This window comes from Lissotriton vulgaris, chromosome 11 (assembly GCF_964263255.1).
Source record: "Lissotriton vulgaris chromosome 11, aLisVul1.2, whole genome shotgun sequence".
Classification (NCBI taxonomy): domain Eukaryota; kingdom Metazoa; phylum Chordata; class Amphibia; order Caudata; family Salamandridae; genus Lissotriton; species Lissotriton vulgaris.
Genome location: NC_141699.1, coordinates 315,222,259 through 315,247,557, shown reverse-complemented (window position 1 = coordinate 315,247,557; position 25,299 = coordinate 315,222,259).

Sequence of the window (25,299 nt, the reverse complement as noted above, 5' to 3'; positions counted from 1 at the left end):
TCCGTACCACATCCCTCACAGAAATTTGGGATGAGGTAATGTGGGTCTCCACTGGCACAGGGATAATGTCCATGATGACTGGCTCATCATCATCATCATCATCCTCTTCTACATCTACCTCCATAAATCTAAGGCTTTCTTGAACCTTCCTTTTCCCTAGATTGTCTTGTGGCATGTCTCACTCTGGGGCTGAGGTGGGATCCAAGTGGTGTCTAGATTATCAGAAGGAGGGAGTGCAGAAGAAGTTGATGGACTAACCCTCCTTTTCCTTGCTGGTGTTCTAGAAGACAATGGATCGTCTGAAAGAGTGGCTTACTCTCCTTCTTTCTCAACAGGCAGCTCAAACTCCTAAACTGCCCCAACTTTGGGAGGAACTACAACTATTGAGGGTGGTTGCAGCTGTTGTTGCCGACTTATCTGAGTTTCCTGCAAATTTGATTGGGTACTACTTTGCAATAACAATAAGTCAATTTCAACATCACTACTCGTGGGCATTGTCGTGATTAGACTAACTGCCTCTGCGACAGACATGGACTTGGGCCTAGGATGGTGTATTGACCGGGTTTTTGGCTCTATTTCTGAGTGATGGTGACTTTAGCTTGCTACCAACCTAGATCCTTATTCTTAGCTTGTTTTGGTCCTTTTCAGGCCTCTTTTCAGACCTAGAAGCATAAACTAGAGGATAGCCGCTTTATATGATGATATATCCCTTATTTCTGACTCAAATCCATCTATTGTCTATTGGCTTTGACATAATTATGTGTCCTTTCATCATTCTACCTATAGTAGAGGGTGGATCCTGTAGTTCTGACTTTATATTACCTATTGGTAGGGTTTGTGTATAGAGCTAAGTGTCTATTTCATCCTTTTCGGGCCTACAAGGCCCAGAACCAGAGAGACTCCTTTTTGCTTTCTGCCTCTGCAGACTGAGATGCATGTAGGTCAAGTGTGATGTTTTAGTTATGAGGTGTTGTTTGCTCTTTGCAAACTAGAGAGAACCGGCTGGAGCTGAATCTTATCAAGAAATTTCCCTGGGCTCAAGTCTCTAGACGAAACAAGCAGTTGATCACTGTGAGGGCGCCTGGAGCAGGGAGCCTGGTACATGGATTTGGTGGGAGGAGGCTACTGGCTGGAACTTTCCACTAGGGGAGAGCATTCCATATTAGCGAAGTGCAGAGAGGCAGAGTGTTCAGTTGGTTTTTGGAATGGTAGAGTTCAGATGGTGTTTGGAGCTGAAGAGAGCAGTCTGATGGTGTTTAAAGCTGAAGAGAGAAGTCAGATGGTTTTTGGAGCTGAAGAAAGCAGTCAGAAGCAGTTACTTGTCAGACAGTGTTGTGATCAGTTGGAGCAGGCAGTTAACAGCTGGAGTTTGGAGTGATACCTTTTGGAAGAGACTGAAGTTATGTCGTGGATTAGTCTGTGGGAGCAGCTGGAGTGAGTTGGACATTGGAGCTGGAACGATCAGATAGAGTGAAGAAGCTAGTGGAGCGAACGGTTATCAGAGCGGCAGAAACTATATAATTCGACTGAAGTTGGAAGGTGAAGACAGTTCGTGGGAGAGAGGAATCCAGTGCAGAGCGATTGGCGCAGATGTGTGTCCAAGAGTGCAGGGGAGAATCTGAGATGAGCCAAGGCACAGACGAGAGAGGAACCCAGATGACAGCTAGAACAAGACTTCATAATAATCAGGTGATATCTGTCCTGTTATATTAGTGCCCATATATATATATATATATACATTAATCTTGTCCTTTATTTCCTAAGCTATATTCCCTACTGTATTGTTACACTGATTAATCCCTTTTCTTTCAGCGGTGTGCAGTCTGTTATAATCCATTTCCCTTTTTAGCTATCTACAGTTCCTGTCAGCTATGTGTGGATGTGTTATTTATAAAGCTTTATTTCTTAGATGTGTCTATTTCCCTTTACTTTTCAGGCTATGTCCAGATTGCTAGTTATTGTGATGTTATAATTTGCTATTGTGTAATAAAGGGACCCCAGTTCTTAGTGAACCATTGTGTAACTGTTATTTCTTGATGAAGTTAACCTTTCTTCTAGTCAGATGCTGTTATGTGGATGGATGTGTTTCCCGTCCGGGTAAGTGGTAACTGAGCAAGGGAGCAGGGAGCGCCTAAATCAGAGAATAACCTTTGCATATTATGATTTGGCCATTCTTGTGTGAGAGGATTGAACTGTCTATCTACCACATAAAATTTAACAATTGTTTATGAGACATCCCCAGTAGATATTAGATACATATAGAGAAACTTCCCAACAGAGAGAGAGAGAGAGCTGAAGGTATTCATAGGACAGAGATTGCCGCTAGAGAGAGTGGCATTAGTGAGAGCATTGATTGTGATCAATGTGTATACCCACAGGATTGTGGCTTGTGAGAGCACCGGAAGGATACGTTGTGTAGTGAGATTGCTGCTAGAGAGAGGGCATTAATGAGAGCATTGATTGTGGTCAATGTGTATACCCACAGGATTGTGGCTTGTGTGAGCACTGATTGTGGTCAGTGTATAATGGTAAGTAATCAGAACTGCCCCCTTCACTATGAGGAGGAGGGTAGCATAGTCTGGGTCTGAGTTGCCGCGAGACTATAAGGTATGAGTGTGGTGTGGAATATGGAATTCCTTAGTAAATAGTGAGTATTCCTAGTAATCCTATAGATTTAGTGGTGTTTTTGATGATATGAGCTTGCGTATTGCTAATTCCCCATCCTCAGGTAGGTAGCCAGGTACCGTGGTAAGTAGGTACTGAGGAGGGAGGTGGTTACGTTTCGGCCGGGTTGGTGGTGTCTTGGTGAGCTGATTCTATCTGGTCCGAAAATCCGGTCGTTACATCTGGTGGGTCCAGTAATGCAGGATTGCTGCCCCCAGCTTGCTCCAACACTTTTGGTCTCTCAAAAAAGGTCTTGAGTGAAAAACCAGTGGTGGTAAGTGGCAGTGCCTTCTTCTTCTCACCGACAACTTTCTTGGTACTGGACCTGGTACCTTTCTTTCGTGCCATATTAAAGATGTAAGTTAGCACGCAGTGGCACAAGTTGAAGTGATGCCTGTCTGTGGTCACGCGTCACATCAAGTCGTGCACAGGTTGCAGGCCTTCTGTCTCGCTGTACAATGGGTGATGTTGTCTCCTCCTCTTTTGTGCACCTGAAAGCAAAGAAGCAAGAAGAACATCAGTGAAACGTGGCATTGTTGTGGTTCAATTACTAGTACAAACAAATATAATATAATTTAGTGTCTGTAGTCACACTTGTTAGTGTTATTCTGTTATTACCTCAGTTATTAACACAATTAACAATACAGTGTAACCATTTATGAGTCTTTGACAACAACAAGGGCTTTCAAGGTGTACTGTGTTACTGTGTACACTACAGTAGTGTACTCAGGAAGAATAGGAAAGAAGAAGAACAACAACAAAAATACAAATCTAATGGTTTGGCATTGGGCATCACGTGGGATGCAGCACTCAGGGAGCTGCAGCTGACAACTTACAATGGAAGCAATACGCCAAGGGGAACAAAGGGAAGACAGACCTGCAGGCCAATGTGGCAAAAGCACACTAACTGCCTCCACAAAATGGCCACCAGCCACATGGCCAGGGTGCCACAACAAGAAGCAATAAGCCAAGAGGAACAAAGAAAAGACATGCAGGCCTATGGCAAAAGCCCACTAACTGCCTCCACTAAATGGCACTTGCAACACAACAACAAGAAGGAGGAGGCCTGGAAAACAATCAACTCAAGCAGGCCTATACATTTGGACACAGACTTTACAAACTGGACCCTGGACACTAGTTTGAGGCTCAACCAAGGCAAATGATGGGTCACTATTACAAACACACTCACAGACTGGCCAGACAAAGTAGGCATGCTAAACAACACATCTTATTTATTCAACAGTGTGAAAAATGAAAATCCACAGGGCTAAAAAAATGTTTGCAAGTTACAACCACACACATCTAACAGTGGCCTTTGATTTAACACTCATGAAAAAAATTAAAAAGTGAAACACCCCAAAAAAAACACATTTTGTATTTTAATCCAATATTATCCATGACCTAAATGATTTTTAATTCAACAGACACCATAGAAATAGTTGTTTCATGCACCCCTGAGTAACTCTGGGCCTACTGGCTGAAAGGCCTTTTGGCGTACTACTGGGCTACATAGTGAATTAAATAAATATTGAAAATTGATTTCAAAAGTTGGAGAAAATGTTGTGAACTGTGCAACATGTTTCCTCTATAAAAGAAGAATTTTACTTGTAAAGAAACATCTGGGCCCTTACTGAAACTACAGGCCAACCACCTCAATACATTTTTTTAAAACTATGAAAACTAAAAATAAATCTAGGTACATGGCCCCAATCAAACAAACACCAATTTACCAGCTTACTTGTGAAATCTCAAATTCAAAAGTCCTCAATCAAATCCAGAAAGATATGATGCAGCACACACAAAGAGTGATCCTTTCAGCTACAAATCCAAATGAAAAGTGACCAGGAGATGGACAAAGCACAGGGAGGAGCCTGCTGAAGAGGAAGTTGGAGACTACTGGACACTTAAAGTAAAAAAAGAAAAAAGACTCCTTGCACAAAAAAGTATAGCCAAATGTCAATTTGAGTAGTTTTTTTATCCAAAATGTCATTTTGAGAAGGTTTGATGCAGCTCTGGAGAGAACCTTCTCCAGATTGCAGTCACTGTAGACTCTGCATGTTCGGGTTTGCGTGCTTCACAAAACATCATCCGGAAGTCCGATGGCATGCTCGAATGATGCGTTCGCGATCAAAATCTCATGCGGGACCCTGCAGCCACCTAGCAAATCTCGTGGTGCTCGCGATCAGCTCAGGAAATCTCATCAGCGATCGCAGGCACCTGGTAAGTCATCCAGCGCACGCAAAAAATGCATTTCGGGCGCACAAATAAAAAAAAATGATCCGCTCTGTTGTGGAGTTTGGAGTTCTTTGGCAACGCCGCATTCTACATGAACACGGAGTTTCCAAAACTCTGCTAGCGAAGTGGAGTTTTATGCCCAGGGTTAGTTCAGAGATATAAAGGGTAGCACAAGCAAGCAAAAACTACTTTGGGTTAAAGTCACTGATCGTAAGGATAGGTTGCCACTAATTCATGTAACATGTACATTGAGTCATCAGCACGTGGGACCACACGCTGTAGGGAATTCTTCAGCTGATGAAGCAGCCAAATCTGCAGTAGCTACAGCAAAAAAAGCAGCAGTTGCAAACTGTAACCCTCATATCGATACTGATATCTTAGCTGCTGTGAATGCATTTAAAAATGTCACCCATTTACCTAGGAGTTTTCCTTATAAATACTATTATCACTTAAATGACCATTGTTTCCTTTGTAACTATTCCTGGAGTGGCAATCGTGTGATTCCCAATGAGGACCACAGACAGGCTTTAATTGTTGTGGCACATGAAAGTGATGCTTCTTCCCATGCAGGAGTGGAAGACACTATTTTGCTCTTACAGCAACACTATTGTGGCAGGGCTTACTGCAATAAACTAAAACATTTGTAATATGTTGCAACATTTATCAACAAATTAAAAGCTCTGCTGCGTCTCGGCCACCACAGACACATCTCTTAATTTTAAACAAGCCATTTGACTGTGTTTATCTTGTTCATTGTGGTCCATTTTTTTCTGATACTGCTTTCAAATTTATCTTGGTTGCACTTGATTCTTGCTTTAGGTTCCTCTCGGTTTGGCTACAGAGCTCATCTGACACTCAAACTGTTATTAAAGACTTGCAATTCTACTTTAGGACTTATGTATGCAGTGCTTTCCATTTAGACCAGGGTCCGGCTTTTGCCTCTAAATCGTACTATGATCCATTGACATCAAAGGGTGTGGAGTTACATTATTCTTCTCCATATCGGCCTGAAGGCTGACGACTAGAATATTTTGCAAAGGACACCATTTTTGTACCATCTCTATGAGGTTCTACGAGCACTTACTATTCTCCCCAAAAGATCTCTGGGTGGGCGGACCTCATATAAAATGTATTTTGGCATCAAGATGTATGTTGCAGATCTTGACGGTCCAGACATTGAGGCATCTGCCACAACCTTTGATGTAAATAACCATTGTACTGTCTTTCAGGACGTACAAACATTCAGTGACGGTCAGTCTGACAAACACCTGCCTACATCTCTCTCTTCGAGTAATGAGAACCAAACTCCGATTTCTAGCTGGCTTCCAAAAGTTGGAAATCTGGTTCAGGAGAAGGTGGCAATAAAAAAGGAATTTGGCCCAATGTACCGTGCCTCTGTTTTGGTCTTTGGCATACAAGGTTCATGAATTGTGAGCTTGCCACCACTTCCAGGTACTAAAGACAAACCTTTGTCTCCATTGAACATGTCAAACTACACCACATGGCTAATTCTCAATATTGTGCCACAGACTGTTCATACGCTTTAACAAGACTTTTCTTTACAGCCAGTGAGCACCTCCAATGCTGATTCTCCTTGGCTGCTGGCGGGGGGACTGAATTCTCCGTCGATAACCTGACAGACACAGTACCTGTTTCTACTATTATTCCTTGTAGCATGGATGCTCTTTATACGGATCCCCCATTGGTGAATCCTTCCGAATTTAATTTTTTGTGTCCTATGGCTGAGTTGCAACCTTCAGTTTTCCATTTGAAGATCTCCAGGTACTATATGAATCAAGATGATTTTTCTTCAGACAGTTCTTCTGTTTTGCATCTGCCTCCTGCAAGGATTTGTGTTTTTATTTAATGGTTAAAATGCACTTATCTAGTCCTTCCTTGGATATATGTCTGGATCTTATTCTCATTGTTTTCTCTATTCATGTGGATTGGATTTGTGACTGTCTTTGCCTGTTAATCAATGGCCATTACCTCCCGGAATGTCCTGCTATGGAACTGGTCAAAAGAGCGTTGGCCCCCCATTCTTCAACACATAAACTAAAAAGAAACTTGTCCCTTTTCAGCACTTCAGCCATTCCAATTAATTGTTTGGGATACAGTTCTTTTCAACATATTTGGCCCTACAGAGAATATGAAGACATCTTATGTGCTTTAACTTTCTATGGGAGATGTAATAGCTCCTGGGTTACATTCGCATGATTGGGATTTTGATACCTTAAATGTAATGCTTTTAGAGCTAGAGTATTATACTGTTTTCGAATCAGAGGAACTCTATCTTAATTCTGCTAATGATGGCAATATGTTCTGCTATCATCATTATAGATATCATTTTCTGTACAGAGCCAGTAGTCAGCCTCCACATTCAAATTACATACAAAGGGAACATTGTTCAACTCCCCCACAAGAGAATTCCAAAACGAAAATGACAAATGTATGCATTTTACAGGATATGACACTAAAGAACTTGCATCATATTATTTAAAATGAGTTCATACCCCACCCAAAAAATATATGCTCACCCAGACTAAGCTCATATATACAGCTTTGTTTGTCAACCAGTGAGCCCTTATAGCCTATGACTACTGGAAGAACACCATTGATTTGAAGTCTATTTGGGGAACAACATCTTGCAGGTTCAGGGAATGTATACATTATATTGAGCATCTTTAACTCACACACAAATGATTTTCTTGAATGAAATGATCCAACAGACTAGATGTACGGGATTAGCAGAAATTTTAAGAAATTAAAGCCGCGACAATTCCCTCTATTGTCCATTTTTGTACCAGGCAGAGTTTCACAAACACAGATGAACAGTTAAAAAGAATGGTGCATTTAATTTCCTATTTTTGAGTCCTGGCAGTTGGTGGTTGGGGCCAGTAGATGCTAATGTTGCCATGCTTGTTTTCTTAATTCCATACCTGGATGCAAATCAAACAGACCTGATGCCAAATACTCTCAGTCATCACATCCTGGTATTATTACCACCTATTTGGGGGGAAAGTTAAGTCAACCATGGTTGGAACATTCCACACATTCCACACTGTCAGCAGTAAAGCACCATCTTTCTCTCTTGTCGAAAGACATGAATTTCTCAGATTTGCTTTTTGCTTCCAAATCCCCACGTTCTGGAAGATTTATATATGCTACATATAATGACATTTGGAAATTATCGCAGATGGAAGCTGCTGCACATATGAGTCAAATTGACTAAGATAATTGCGATTCTCCTACAATCATGACTAGAGAATCAGTATTTCATTAAAGACACAGAGGCTAACATTATGCATACAACTCTTAATGCAGACCCAAGCAGCTGCAAAGTAAGTTCCATATTAGAACGTTAGAAAAAAAAAAAAGGGCATGAGCACGAGGCATTCAGCCTCTATTAAATGCGGTGTAAAGGAAGGACAGGTTCAATAAACTAGCAGGAAAACTCCAAAGGTCCAATAAACTTGCAGGAAAAGTACAATAAACTTGAAGTACAACTCCATAAGTACTTTGGTGTATCACGAAGAAGAAAGATGAATACATTGATCCGTGGGTCAGAAACATGAAGTTACGAGAGATTATCTGAAAAAGAGAGAAGGAGATATAAATCTTTCAAGAAAAAGGTGCAAAAGACCAAAATAGTAAATATGAAAAGAAGTATAATCATTATAAATGCAAAGTAAGCATATCATATAAATATAATATATGGAGTATATAAAAGTATACTGTATGGTAAAATCAACCACCCAAGGGAAAGGGTGGGAGGGATAATGTTAGCCTCCGTGTCTTTAATGAAATCCAGATTCTCTAGTCATGGTAATAGGAGAATCGCAATTTTATTACAAGATCGGAGGCTACCATTATGCATGTTGGTAGCCATGTAAGACAACATCAGACATATGAGTAATTAGTTCGCAATAGTGATGAGCAAACGTTCTAGAGTTAAACCAATCAGCAGCTTTAAGAATATCATCTAACTTACCACCTGAACAAAATGACTTACACGCCATTGCACCTCTGATAGAATGTGGTTTGAAAATATTCAGCCGGGACGCCGAGACACCCGATCTAGGTTTCCGGCGGAGGACTTGCAATGATCAAATTGATAACGAGAGTTACTCCCCCCCACGCCCCGATTCTCTGGAACAGAATGTTATATCGAAGATTTTTTCTCGCAAACCAGTAAGTGTCTGTAAGTATACAGACCCCCCTTTTTTACCTTCACTTTTCCCCACACCTTAGCGCGTGTGTAGGAGACTATCACCAGTGGCACCCCTTTTGCCACTCACTTCACCTTCTGGTCCTGACGAAAGTCCCGCACAATCCTTAATGGGACTGAAACATGTAGACCGTTAACACATAGCCAACTCATTGCAAAAACTTGGCTATTAATAGTTGCATCACACATTTTAATTAAAATACCCTGGGCCGCCAAGAATAAACTCGTAGGTAAGGATCCCCAGAGGTATATTTTAAAATTCACCTTCATCCACATCACACTGTTTCACAACACCCGCTCCGCTATAGTCAGGTGTTGATTGCAAAAAACACAGTTGATGGACAGAATGTAGAACAATGTCATACATTCCCCCCAGTACAAGGATCTGGGCCTAAATCCATCGTTTTTTTGCACTCCACACCACCCTGGGTTAGACACTGGCTATATGCAAATCAGCTCTGACCCTGTGCCTCATGGGAACAGTCCAGTCCGAACTACCAAGCCATGTCTTTCCCAGACCGGAATCAAGCATCCAAGGACCGGTTTCTGGCTATCAGCCTTCATCAGCCTGGATAGCTTGACTCCAGTGGTGTGGAGAGCCTGGGACTCATGTCTGAGTATACCCAGCACACTCCGGGTGAAAATTGCAAAAAACACAGTTGATGGACAGAATGTAGAACAATGTGATACATTCACCCCAGTACAAGGATCTGGGCCTAAATCCATTGTTTTTTTGCACTCCACACCACCCTGGGTTAGACACTGGCTATATGCAAATCAGCTCTGACCCTGTGCCTCATGGGAACAGTCCAGTCTGAACTACCAAGCCATGTCTTTCCCAGACCGGAATCAAGCATCCAAGGACCAGTTTATGGCTATCAGCCTTCATCAGCCTGGATAGCTTGACTCCAGTGGTGTGGAGAGCCTGGGACTCACTTCTGAGTATACCCAGCACACTCGGGGTGAAAATTGCAAAAAACACCGTTGATGGACAGAATGTAGAACAATGTCATACATTCACCCCAGTACAAGGATCTGGGCCTAAATCCATCGTTTTTTTGCACTCCACACCACCCTGGGTTAGACACTGGCTATATGCAAATTAGCTCTGACCCTGTGCCTCATGGGAACAGTCCAGTCCGAACTACCAAGCCATGTCTTTCCCAGACCGGAATCAAGCATCCAAGGACCGGTTTCTGGCTATCAGCCTTCATCAGCCTGGATAGCTTGACTCCAGTGGTGTGGAGAGCATGGGACTCACGTCTGAGTACACCCAGCACACTCGGGGTGAAAATTGCAAAAAACACTGTTGATGGACAGAATGTAGAACAATGTCATACATTCACCCCAGTACGAGGATCTGGGCCTAAATCCATCATTTTGGCCGCCATAAGTGTGGCAGGGTATGCTCAGACGTGAGTCCCTTGCTCACTTTGCCACTGGATTCAAGCAAGCCGGGCTGAAGACGGCTGGAATGCCAGAAACCGGTCCTCGGAAGCTTGTTTCCGGTCCAGGGAAGACATGGCTTGGCAGTTCGGGCTGGACTGTTCCCATGAGGCACAGGGTCAGACTGATTTGCATATAGCCATGTCTGAACTGGGGTGGCAGAGTGGGCTAAAGATTGGTGATGGATTAATCCCAGATCTTCTGACTGGGTGTGAGTATTTGATTGATTCAGATGCTCCGTCCATCACCACCCCCTTTTGTACCGCTTTTGGCACCATAGGTGTGGCAGGGTATGCTCAGACGTGAGTCCCTTGCTCACATTGCCACTGGATTCAATCAAGCCGGGCTGAAGACAGCTGGAATGCCAGAAACCGGTCCTCGGAAGCTTGTTTCCGGTCCAGGGAAGACATGGCTTGGCAGTTCGGGCTGGACTGTTCCCATGAGGCACAGGGTCAAACTGATTTGCATATAGCCATGTCTGAACTGGGGTGGCAGAGTGGGCTAAAGAACGGTGATGGATTAATCCCAGATCTTTTGACAGGGTGTGAGTATTTGATTGATTCAGATGCTCCGTCCATCACCACCCCCTTTTGTACCGCTTTTGGCCGCCATATGTGTGGCAGGGTATGCTCAGACGTGAGTACCTTGCTCACTTTGCCACTGGATTCAAGCAATCCGGGCTGAAGACGGCTGGAATGCCAGAAACCGGTCCTTGGAAGCTTGTTTCCGGTCCAGGGAAGACATGGCTTGGCAGTTCGGGCTGGACTGTTCCCATGAGGCACAGGGTCAGACTGATTCGCATATAGCCATGTCTGAACTGGGGTGGCAGAGTGGGCTAAAGAACGGTGATGGATTAATCCCAGATCTTTTGACTGGGTGTGAGTATTTGATTGATTCAGATGCTCCGTCCATCACCACCTCCTTTTGTACCGCTTTTGGCCGCCATAAGTGTGGCAGGGTATGCTCAGACGTGAGTCCCTTGCTCACTTTGCCACTGGATTCAAGCAAGCCGGGCTGAAGACGGCTGGAATGCCAGAAACCGGTCCTCAGAAGCTTGTTTCCGGTCCAGGGAAGACATGGCTTGGCAGTTCAGGCTGGACTGTTCCCATGAGGCACAGGGTCAGACTGATTTGCATATAGCCATGTCTGAACTGGGGTGGCAGAGTGGGCTAAAGAACGCTGATGGATTAATCCCAGATCTTTTGACTGGGTGTGAGTATTTGATTGAATCAGATGCTCCGTCCATCACCACCCCCTTTTGTACCATAGTCAGGTGTTGAAGCACAACCAGGCGGCACTCGGCTGCCTGGTTGGGCCCCAATGATGAAGCATGACAATAACCAAGTTGGTGTGTGAGGGGTTTACTAACAAGACTAATTGAGTCCAGCCACCAGGCCATTAGCTATAAGTGACCAAGCGACCAAACACAGTGGGCCTGTCCACATTGATTCTATATATTGAAAATATTCAGATCAATACCTGCGAGGTTCATAACAATTTTAACCCATCTTGCAATCGAGGCAGAGGTAATACCTTTGTGAGGTTGAACGTAGGAAATAAGTAATTGATCCACACTAGAGGGGAGAAGAGCATTCATTCTTAATTCATATTATTTCATACAATCCACAACACAAAGTTTTTTACATATATCAAAGCTTGGATAGAAAATAGAATCAGACATAATGTTGGTTCTTCGATGCAGTTCAAATTTAACTCCAAAAATATCATAAGACCTATAAGAAATATCAAGAGCATTGACATCAGAGACCCTACGGCAAGAAATCAAACAAAGAAGAGTAGCTAATTTGATTGAAAGGTTCTTTCTGTTCAAAAGAAAATTATCAGGCCAACTACAGAAACGGTCAAGAATTAATTTGATATCCCACAGAGATTGATATCTAGGTTTTGGAGGTCTCCTAAGTCTGATACTATTTAGGATTCTATAAATATTAGCATTTTTACCTACCATTTTACCGTTGACTAGAGCATGACCTGCAGAAACAGCTGACCTATAACAATTGATAGACCTATAACTTAGACCTCTATCGAATTGTTCCACAAAGAAATTAACTATATCAACAATAGGTGCCTGTATGTCATACAGGTTTTTTTTCAGGCACCAACATAACCAAATTTTCTAAATGTTGTTATACCGGTAGTGTGTTCCAGGGGCCCAAGACTCACCGAGGAGACTTGAAGCTGTTGACAAAAGTCCTGCGAGATCATTGGATCTCCTGACACTCTCCAGGCAAGAAGGTTCAAATTCCTTATTTGAACAAGAGGGTGAATTTGACAGTCTACGTCAGTAAGTAGGTCCTTGAGGGAAGGAATTAGAAAAGGAAAATCGTAAGTCAGTTCCAGGTAGTCGGGAACCAGGCTTGGGATGGCCAAAAAGTGAGTCACCAAGGCAATGTAAGAGTGTTGATGTCTCACCTTCTGAAGGACTCTCTGGATCATGGCAAACGGAGGAAAAGCATAAGCTTTGATCCCTTCCCATGAGTGGAGAAATGCATTCACCGCTAGAGCACCCATGTCGGGCATCCAGCTGTAATAATTCTCCAATTGGAATTTCAGTCTGCTCGTGAATAGATCTATGTGGAAGGGACCCAAAAGATTGTTGAGCGAGTTGAACACAGAAGTGTTGAGTTTCCATTCGATGTGATCCAAGAGGAATCTCGAGTTCAAATCCGCAAAAAGGTTCGATTTCCCTGGAAGGTATTCTGCTCTTAGAGAGATCTTGTGTTCCAGGCAGAACATCCAAAGTTTCTTGGCTAAGTTAGAGAGGTCTTCCAACTTGGTACCTCCCAGGTGGTTTATGTAGGCAACAGCGGACATATTGTCCATTTTCAGAATAACTGATCTACCTTGAAGAGAGTGTTTGAAGCTCATTAGAGCATAACGCCCTGCGGTCAGTACTAAATAGTTTATATGGTGTGAAGATTCGTCTTGAGACCAGACCCTTCCAGTGTTCTGATCTAGGAGACATGCACCCCAACCAAAAACCGCTCTGCCGTTCCAAGCATCCAGATTCTCTAACCACCAGGTCAGTTCCAATGTGGCTTCTTTGTTCAAGGAAACACGGTCTCCATACCGGAGGTATGCCTTCAGAACCTTCTATTTTATCCTTTGAAGGGCTTGATAATTTAAGGGGCCTGGAAAGATACCTTATATAGAGGAAGAGAGAAGACCCAGGAGTCTGGCTAATTCCCTTAGGGATAGATTTTGATGTTTCAGAACATGTCTTATCTCTTTCTTGATTTTGGAAATCTTCTTCGGTGGATGGAGAAGAAGGCAATTTGTGGTGTCTACAGTAAAACCCAGGAATTCCATAGTTCTGGAGGGAGATAGAATCGATTTCACCTTGTTTACAATAAATCCTAGATTCTCCAAGAGGTCTGCTACAGTCTTGAAGGATTTGAGAATGATCCTGAGACATAATAAGGATATCGTCTAGATATATGATCATACGAATACCCTTTTCTCTTAGAGACGAGGCGACTTCCCTCATTATCTTGGTGAAACACCAAGGGGCTGATGAGAATCCGAAGGGAAGAGATTTGAATTGAAAGAGATGGTTTTTCGAAATAAATTGAAGGAAGGAATGATGTTCTTTGGCCATAGGGATGGTAAAGTAAATCTAGGTCTAATTTGACTAGCCAATCCCCTTCTATAACAAGAGATCTCTCAGAAGATGGATTCCTTACATCTTGAAGTGTCTGTAAACAAGATACTTGTTGAGTTCCCTTAGATTTATGACGGGCCTCCACCCCTTGTCTTTTTTCTCTACTAGGAAGACTGTGCTTACGAATCTCAGCAAATCCATAGGGACATCTACAATTGCGCCTTTCTGAAGCATTTAAGAGATCTCCTCCTCCATTATTTTCTCTTGGTCTGAGTTAAGGGGCATTTCCCTGGGAAGAGAATTTTGAATCGGAGTGTCTATAAAATCTATAGTAAAACCGCTTACAGTGTTTAGAATCCAAGGATCCTGAGTAATTAATTTCCAGTTCTGGATAAAGAACTTTAGCCTGCCTCCCACTTATGAGGAAGAAAAAGGGGGCGGGATAAAGAATTATAGTACTCACTTTGAGAGTTGGTGTCGTTAGTTGCTCCTCTCGCTCTGAAGCCTCTTGAATGGAACCCTCTTCCCCTCGGAGGGTAGAACTGGGGTTGATTGGAGGATTGGTAGCCTCTTCCACCGTAACCTCTTGACCTTGAGTAGGGCCTGTGATTGAATTGGCCGAAAGATTCGCCCCTTCTTCCGTCCCTGCCAAAAAGGTTGTTGAGGTTGAAGACCCTTCTCATATTCTGATGGGCTTTGTCCAGTGCAGGGAAAGTGGACACGTATTTACCCAGGGTTTTGATTAGGTCTTCGCCGAAAAGTAAACCTTTCGGGTTGAGAGAAGGCTCCTTGTCAGCTAGATCACTCAATGTAGGGCTTATTTTTGTAAGGACAACCCTTCTCCTTTCGGAATTAAGACTGGTGCTGGCATTACCTAATAGCACTAATGACCTTTGACTCCAACCTTGGATTACATCAGTGTCTAAAGGAGATCCATTCATATAGCTATCTTCGGCAGTGGCAATGATCTTAGCTAAAGGGCCTAAAACATGAAGGAGTCAGTCTTGGTAAATTTTAAGAGACCTCTCCATACCCTTCATAGGATCTCTAGCAAGTTTGAGGTATTTTATGAGCTCGGGATCAAGGTTAGGCGTTTGGCAGATCTTTCCCTCGATAGAGGGTCTTGAACATTCCACTCTTAAAAGATTACGTGTCTCCCTCTCCAGGGGATTTCTTATCCATTTGGCAATAAATTTGCCGACATGATCATGAGGGACCCAATCAGAACTCCAGGGATATTTGATGTTAAAAGGAGAAAACATCTCTTCACCTAGGAGATCCAAGATGCTATCTTTCGAAGAGAAAGGGGTATTATTATCAAAGGGATGGGAGTCAAATTTCTGGTTGTCTCCGTCCAGGTCGAGGATGTTTTCATCAGGGAATTCAGAGCTATTATCATTATGATCGTTGTCATCATGAAATAATTCGAGATCGTCGTCTTGAGCACTTGGATAGTTTGTGCCACGAGGGACAACCTTAAATGTTGTGCCGCGAGGGACACCTTTAAATGTTGTGCCGCTAAGGACACCCGAGGCATCTGAGGAGTGAGGCCTTCCATGAATCTTGAGGTACTATGACCTGTTATAGTTTCTCTTAGGGGTATACTCTGTGTTATTTCTCTTTTTCGTTTTCTTACCCCTTATTTCAACCACTTCGTCATCATCTGTAGGGTTATCTTGAAATTGTGCAGCGTCATCCTCTTCCGAGGGAAATTATCTTTTTGACGCCATAACCCTGGACAGTGTTGAAAACATGCAAGATCTCATTTCCCTGTGAATCATAGATTTAATTGCTTCATCCTCTATATTAGGTAGGGGAGTATTACCTTTGTCTGAATCTATATCAGACATTATACAGGTGGTAGATATAGAAATATAAATATATGTTTATTTATTTTTGATGATTTTTAATGTATATATGTATTTCTTTTTTTTAAATTTATTTGTAATCTTTTTATATTATTTATTATATTTTAGATATATTGTTTGCTGTTGTGGATAATAGTATTATTATATTGTCATTTTGTATTTACAATTTAAACAACATTCAATCCATCAAGCATTTGTAGAGCTCACTACTCACCCACGAGGGTCTCGAGGTGCTGGGGGGACTGCTACTGCTTGAACGGCCAGGTCTTGAGAAGTCTCCTGAAGGTCAGCAGGTCCTGGGTCTGTCGCAGGTGGATTCCTCCTCCCGGTCTGTTGGGTGGTCCCTGCTGGTAATCTTGTATTCATCTGGGATGGCTATGGCAATGTTGAATGCCAAAGAGGGGTTTATCCAGGTCTCAGTCAGGAAGGTGTCGTCTGGGAAAGATGAGTCAGGCAGGTCCCAGAGTTCGACGGCATGCTTGTGGATGGAGTGGGTGTTGAATAATATGTGTGAGAAGTTGGCCTCGCATATGCTGTCCATTATTCTAGTGTGTGAAACAGTGAAGGTATCGGATCCTACATCTGCCCAGCCCGGATCTCAACAATAGGAAAAAACAGAACAAGGTGGCTGGACAGGATTATTCACAAAACAATTCGCCAATCACACAGTCAATATGTACCGTGTGACCTCTGGATTTGTATTCCAAACGAATTTATTTTCTTTTTCACATAATTTCCACACGATTCTTTAAGAAAACAGGCACAAACAGAACTACTGTCAGATCAAAAGGTTCATATATATAGTATCTACAAACATACACATTTACAGATTTGCAACAGTGAATCAAGCAAGGCAGGTTTAACACACCAAAAAACATTAGAATATATAATGATCCAATTGAATTGCAATTATATACAGTGCAAAAATTAGTGCATAAACAAAGGAAGAACACCAGTCCTAGGAACTAAAAAACCATAAGAGGACGGGGACTGGGGGAATGATTCTGCACAGGGGCACAAAGATTGCCGTAGTGTAGGTATAGTGTGGTTCGCAGTCAAACCTGCAATTTGCGCAGAGCAGGACTGGAGACGTGATGTCTGCCTTCGGAGAACGTTCGAGTATGGAAACAGCTCACATTATGTGGCGCAGTATTAGAGGACTGAGTCTAAGAAACGGGGAGAGAGGAGCGCCCGGTCACTGAAACCAATTCAGGCCGGCAGGCGGAGTCGACCCGTCGTGTGAAGGAATTAATCCAACGCCTCAATTCAAACAGTATAGCACGAATCAATCAATCTCTCCAGATGACATGTAGTCTGTAGGAGAAGCGCCCTCTAATACTGCGCCACATAATGTGAGCTGTTTGCAGAATCATTCCCCCAGTCCCCGTCCTGAAGAGAACCTACAACATCCAGGTTCGAAACGCGTCGACACTACCACCCTGTGGCAACATGAAAGGGTGTCGCTAGGATGTAAATTATATCACTACTCTGGACCCTAGCTGTGCAACCCTATAGAAACATTACACCACAGGCCTTTGTAGACAGGCAGGCTCTGTTTTTCGACCTCAATCCCGCCTGTCTTATGGTTTTTTAGTTCCTAGGACTGGTGTTCTTCCTTTGTTTATGCACTAATTTTTGCACTGTATATAATTGCAATTCAATTGGATCATTATATATTCTAATGTTTTTTGGTGTGTTAAACCTGCCTTGCTTGATTCACTGTTGCAAATCTGTAAATGTGTATGTTTGTAGATACTGTATATATGAACCTTTTGATCTGACAGTAGTTCTGTTTGTGCCTGTTTTCTTAAAGAATCGTGTGGAAATTATGTGAAAAAGAAAATAAATTTGTTTGGAATACAAATCCAGTGGTCACACGGTACATATTGACTGTGTGATTGGCGAATTGTTTTGTGAATAATCCTGTCCAGCCACCTTGTTCTGTTTTTTCCCATTATTCTAGTGGGCACCTTGCACCAGTCCAAACGACTGGAGCAACCAAGAAAGACCAACAAACAAAGGAGATTCCTTTGTGGGGACCTAGCAGTCGACGGACCAGGGATCGCGAAGGGGCCTCAAGAAGAAATGCAGGAATTGGGCCCACAGAACACTCGTTGAGTGTAGGCCCACAAGCTTCGGTGCAACATCCACTAGTACACCAAACAAATGTGTTTGGTGTACTAGTGGATGTTGGTGTGTGACTAAATGAGAAGATAGTGTATGCATGTTGCGAGGTTGATGTGGGGGTTTTCTTATTATGTGTATTTATTGATGTATGTTTTATCAGCCTATCAATTTATATATCATGTTATTTAATGTGTTTGATAAAATGTGTGCAAACAAAATATGAAAAAAAGAAAATAAAGAATTTGTACATTTATACTGGAAATTCATTTCACCCTGTGACCCTATTGCCGCCCCTAGGTGAGTTCCATGTTGTGCATTGAAATTATTGGACTCCTTATGAGCCATTGTTTGATTCGTTTGGTTGGACCTTTTTCCCTTGCAGTACTGTCTGAAAAGCATTCACTGAATGCACCTACCCTGCCCCAATACACTAAAGCCTGTCTGGGGAGGTGGTTACACCTCCCTGTGACAGGAAACCTATTGTCCAGGCCTCACCTGCCAGAGTTTCATCCAGCAGCAGGAGGTTAGACTTGTGTCTGTGGCAGCAGCATCCATTTTGTGATTCAACGATGAGTATCACAGTGACATGGCATAAGTATACACATATATTTATTTTTATAAAATAATGCACAGTATTCAAGGGTGAAAGAAGAATGACCTGCCAGATTGTTTTAAATCGATATAGGGGGTTATATACGCTGAGTATGCATGAAAAATTCAGCTGGTGAAAATATGATATTAAAGGGTAGTAAGGAAGATAAGACGTTCTCTAATACAGCGGAAGTATCCACCCATGTATATGTGACATGGAAGTGGTTACTTAAATAATATGAATAAGACAATAACTTAAAAAATAAAGAAACCACTCGTGAGAGAGTTTGGATGCCATTGATTGGTCAAATTTGAAAATGATAGCGAGGCTTGGAACTTGGCACACACTTTTGTCAAAGCGAGGCTTGGAACCCGCTCTGTTTTGTGCCTCACACCGAGGCTTGAACTGCGGAAGTAACAAATAGAATGTGGTCCCGGGAGACAGCGAGTCTATTTCCCGATTTAAAACGGGTTAGGCGATGAGCAAGCGCGCGAAAACAAGTAGGCACACCAGGAACTAATTAAGGATCAACCAATGAGGACTTAGGATAAACGGTTTAAATATGCAATAAAAAACAAATCGAACCCAGTGGTTTTGTGATTGCCGACGATTTGGGTGTGAAGAAGAGCATTTCGAGCGACTTTGGGGTAAGGAGGCTGAAAATATGCCTAGAGATTAGAACAATAGAAGTAGAACTCTGGGGCATGATGCAGAGTGCTAACATGGATTTTGTTTATTTATATCTATCTCTATAGAGAACCAAATCCAACAAGGACAGAAGTTTGAATTCACACCTGGGATCCTAATGGTGTGTGGATTTTGGTAAGGGATTTTCAGAGCTATAGATTCCTCATGGAAATATATCCTAATGCCTATAATGCCTAGAGTCCCCTTTCCTTCCCCTTCCAGAGTAGAGACACAGGGCAGGTGCTCGACGTGTAGGAGTAAAGATTTAATCTCCAGTGCAGTCCCCCGTCTTCTTTCTTCCTTTTTAAGTGATCATTGTGGGTTGAAGAATAAGAAGATACCAAACGAGGAACTTTTTAAAGTAGGTACACCAGCAATATAAAAGGCTACGACAAACTAAAAAGAAATGTATATTTAGGGCTAAGGTAAAGTCCAAATTATATTTTCTTCTAGATAATAGGAAAGGACATCACAGACGGGAAGTCGTTGCCGTGCATAAATAATTACTGCAAAAACTGTAGGATATAAAGGTAATTGAGAAAAAGCACATAAGAGTGCACATTCATAGTTGTTATAGTGTTAAACACATAACAGTAACAATATAACTAATCTGTGTTACAGAACCAACCCATATGCAATAAGGTAAATGAATACATCCCCCGACTAATATCCTGAGTGACACGATTGAAAGCATACATTGTGGGACAACAAAGGGTGTGGTGAGTCAGGCGGATACATATGCATGTATAATCCTTAAAAGGAGCATGCGGGGTATGATAGAGTGTGGTCTCAGAAGCCCATAAACTAGAACTGGAGAAGCATGATTGCATATGTATGTATGTCAACTGCTAAAAAGTCAATGGATTTCAAAGAAATGAACATGTTACTTGTAAAGCAAACAATTAGATCTTATGAAAGAGGTGTGATAAGGAGTAGAAAATCACACCCCAAATATTTAAGTAATGAACAATCCACAAAGAACTTCCTGTGAATGCACTTTGATAGTATTTAAGCATCCAGAGAAACAATTGTATTGTAAGAGATAACATGAATGTGGCCTCAATGCATAATACTCATGCAAATATGTTCATCTACAGGAAATCTTTAAAAGTGGCAACCAACCAGTGCCCTTTTTAGGAGAGACTTATCAATCTGTCTTGAAAAAGATGGTCTATTTTTGTTAAAATCCATCAAAACGCGTCAACGCCTACATCCGCACAATCAAGGGACAAAGTCTATCCTGCAGACAAGACAAATTAAGCGTGTTCAGGATTAGCTTTTTTGAATATTGGCTTTTCTTGATGTTCAGTTTCATGACAAATAGGAGTGTCTGTGTTTGTCTCTCTCCCTTTTTGTATAATACAGTGTTAAAATAATTTGTTGTCTGTATATTCTGCCTGCAATAGATTTATGAAATTTAGATGAATACAATTGTGATGATATTGTACAGGTTTTTAATGAAATTATAATATGTTGTTTTTATGATTTATAATACCTCGGATATGTTTTTAACTAAAAAATAAAAAAGAAATGTACAGAATGTATTGTTTGTGTATCACATAGTGTTAGAGACCATTGCTAATATATGGGCTAACTTTAGCGTACGTAATACACCATTTGATTGATTTTGAATTTGTCCACCAAGTGATCTCCCCTTCTTTTTCACCAATACACTAAAGCCTGTCTGGGGAGGTGGATACACCTCCCTGTAACAGGAAACCTATTGTTCAGGCCTCCCCTGCCAGACTTTCATCCAGCAGCAGAAGGTCAGACTTGTGGCGTGGCAGCAGCATCCATTAGGTGATGCTGAGGATGTGTTTAATTTTTACCGGGTAGACCAGTGTGTACATGTCTTCTCCCTCTAGAAGGGTGGAATGCTACCTTCGCCGCCAGAACTGGCAGGGGGGTAGTATTCTAAAGTGTTTGACACCAAACATGACATGTTTTGAAGCAGCCATTCCAAAGTTGGCATTAACCGAAAGGTTATAATGCACTTAAGACTATATGGTATGGCTGTATCACAGAACAGCTATAAGGAAGGGATTCCAAAAGCTGCACACGGGCCCAGCTCATGCTAGGCCACCCTCTCACACCAAACCAAGCACTCTGCCTCCGGAATTGTCATGGCCTGCCACAGGAGTGCCTTATAGGTTTATATGTGTCTGTTTTAAAAGGTAGATATAGGTATACTATATCTAAGTTGAGTCTTCATGTTCTAAGTGGAAATATCTGGAGAGTCCATCTGCATTGCCATGGTTACTCCCAGGTCTATGTTCCACTGTATAGTCCATCCCCTGTAGGGAAATGGACCACCTTAAAAGTTTGGGGTTTTCACCCTTCATCTGTTTTGCCATAAGAGGGGCTTATGGTCTGTCTGAACAGTGAAGTGAGTGCCAAACAAGTATGGCCTCAGCTTCTTCCGAGCCCAAACTACAGCAAAGGCCTCCCTCTCAATAGCTGACCAATGTTTCTCTCTAGGGGTCAGCCTTCTGCTAATGAAAGCTACTCGCTGGTCCTGACCTTCATCATTCAATTATGACAGCACAGTACCTACCCCCAACTCAGATGCATCTATTTGGACAATGAATTCTCTGGAGTAGTTAGGACTTTTCAGAATTGGCGCAGTGCACATTGCCCGCTTCCGGTCATCAAATGCCTTTTGATAGTTTATTTTCCAATGGACTTTCTTAGACATTCTTTTAGATGTTAAATCATTCAGGGGTGTCACAACGGACCCAAACCCCTTGACAAATCTTCTGTAGTACCGAGTCAGGCCCAAGAAAACTCTGACCTGAGTCTGGGTAGTAGGAGCAACCGAGTCCATGAGGGTCTGGATTTTGCTCTGCAATGGTTGAACCTGGCCTCCACCTACAAGGTGGCCCAGGTACACAACCTGACTCTGCCCTATCTGGCACTTAGTAGCCTTGCAGGGCCTCTAAAACATTTCTCAGGTGGACCAGGTGATCCTCCCAGGTGGAGCTAAAGACAGCAATATCATCAAGATACACTGCACAGTAGTCTTCCAGGCCTGTTAGGACTGTATTCACCAACCTTTGAAAAGTGACAGGTGCATTCTTCCAACCAAAGGGCATTACCACAAATTGATAATGTCCACTAGGGGTTGCGAATGCTGTCTTTGGCTTTGCATCATCAGCTAGTCTGATCTGCCAGTAGCCAGCTGTTAGATCAAATGTGCTGAGAAACTTGGCTGAGGCCAAAGCATCTATAAGCTCTTGGAATTGGATGGGCATCAGTCTTAGTGACTGCATTGAGACCTCTGTAGTCTACACAAAACCTCATCTCTCTCTTACCACCCTGGGTGTAAAGGTTTGGTTCCAGGACCACTGGACTAGCCCAAGGGCTATCTGAGGGTTCAATAACTCCCAGTTCCAACATTTTATGGACTTCTGTCCAGATACATTCCCTGAAAGGTTGCCTGTAAATCTTACTTTTAACAGGCAGAATGTCCCCAGTGTCCACTTCATGAGTGCTCCGGTTAGTCTGACTTGGAGTCAGTGAAAACATATGTCTGAACTGTTGTAGAACTTGTCTGCAATCAGTTTCCTGCTGATCAGTGAGGCTACTCCATCAAGTGATCCATCATCAGGGTTCTGAGAGAGTAGGTCTGGGAGAGGGTAACTCTCTTCCTCCTGTCCTTCATCAGTAGCCATGAGCAAGCCCATGTCTCACCTGTCAACATATGGTTTTAATCTGTTGACATGAAGCACCCTATGAGGGCTTCTGGGAGTTTGAAGATCTACCAAATTGATAACCTCTCCCTTCTGTTCAACAATAGTGTAGGGTCCACTCCACTTGTCTTGGAGAGCTGCTGGGGCCATAGGCTCCAACACCCACACTTTCTGTCCTGGCTGGTAAACAGTCAGTACAGACTTTTGGTCATGCCAGGCATTCTGTAATTCCTGGGTAGCCTCAAGGTTTTTAGTTGCCTTTTTTGCCAGGAATCGCATGGTATAGCGCCTACCGAGATGTCAGTACTACAACTCCCAGGAGGCCATGGGAGAGAAGCACGCATCTACAAAAAGACGTGCTGCGCACTGACAAGCATGCGTAATTCTGTTGTTGAGGACCGACGTTCCAGGAAGCGGATGGAAGCAAGTTGCTTTCCGTGGAATCAAAGTATCGGTGAGTGCACCAAACTAACTTCCAAGGCGGCGAAATGAAAATACAGCGGATGCCTTTTGACCTTGCCTCGTGGTTTACCGTGCATTGTAAAACTTCCAAAGCGGCGGCAATCTAGTACAGTGGACGCCTTCTTTTGTGTCTTGCTGTGCCTTTGCATATTTGGTGACTTGGAAGGATTCCGGGCAGCGGTGACGTTAACTGCAGAAGCCCTACACTTGTTTTATTTCTGTTTTTTCTTCATTTCTCTTTGTGAAGTGTACTCGGGCGACGGTATATGCACTGTGGAATCCCTACAATTCTTGTTGGTTGTGTTTTAACGGCTCATATGGTACAGGCAGTATTCCTGAACGCCTAAAGACTTACTTAATTCATTATCAAGTTCTGAGCTGCTGTGAAGAATTGTCATCTCAGATCATGTTGGGAACAGTTGGGTTTTCTTTGCATTTTGCAGTGTCTTTATTTCTACTAGTTCGAGACTTTTTTATACTTCCTGAGGGATTCCTCCAGAGAACCGGTGAGCAAAGCAAGCCTGTACCAAGGGGGTTAGAGCAAGGGGATTGTCAACGGTGAAAGTTTGTATGTGTGTTCGTATTAACGTGTGTTCATTGTGTTTGTTAGAAATTAGCCATTGGAGCGCTCTTTTATGACTGTTGTTCTTACAAGAGTAAGCCGGTCCATTGGTGGATAAGTTATGCTGATTCCTTTAGTGAGATCATTTGAGAATAGACTATTTTTCTGAATTATGTTGCTTTCTTTTTCCAGGTTCTCATCCCGCTGTTCCTACCCTTTCCTATCCCTCGCTTGATCGCCCTAAAACTCTGTAACTTTTAGTTGGAGTTTGGGGATGTCAGGAGTTGGACTCTTTTTTGCATCATCCAGATCCTGAGGAGTACCACATTCCTGACATTTTTCATGTACTTAGCCATCCTGGAGTGGAGACCAAGTACATCGTCCACAATATCCTGTTTAAGGAGTTTGAAAGGCAACTCCCATCCCTCCTTCACCAGACAGAGTGGTCCTCTGACAGGGTGTCCAAACAGAAGTTCAAATGGGCTGTAGCCAACCCCCTTCTGAGGATCCTCCATGTATGCAAACAAAAGGCAGGGTAGCAGGATGCCCCATCTCTGCCTAAGCTTTTCATGGAGACCCTTAATCATACCCTTTAAGGTTTTGTTGAACCTTTCAACTAAACCATTTCACTGTGGATGATAGGGTGTGGTGAATTTATAGTTCACTCCACATTCCTTCCACATTGCAGTCAAGTAGCTAGACATTAAGTGTGTCCCTCTGTCAGATACTACCTCCTTAAAAGACCCCACTCTTGGAAACACTCCCAAGAGGGCTCTTGCCACCACAGGCGCTGTAGTGGTCCTAAGGGGAATAGCTTCTGGGTACCTAGTGACAGGATACACTATCACTATGATAAGCCTGTGCCCAGATGCTGTCTGAGGATCCATTGGTCCATCAATGTAAATCCCCACTCTTTCAAAGGGAACCCCCACCACACATAGTTGTATCATGGGGGCCTTTTTAGTGCCACCTGCCTTACCACTGGCTTGACAGGTTACACAGGAGCGACAAAATTCCTTTGTATCTTCAGACATGTGGGGCCAGTAAAAGTGAGGGACAATACTGACCCAAGTCTTGTTCTAGCCCAGGTGTCCTGCTAAAGGAATATCATGGGTTA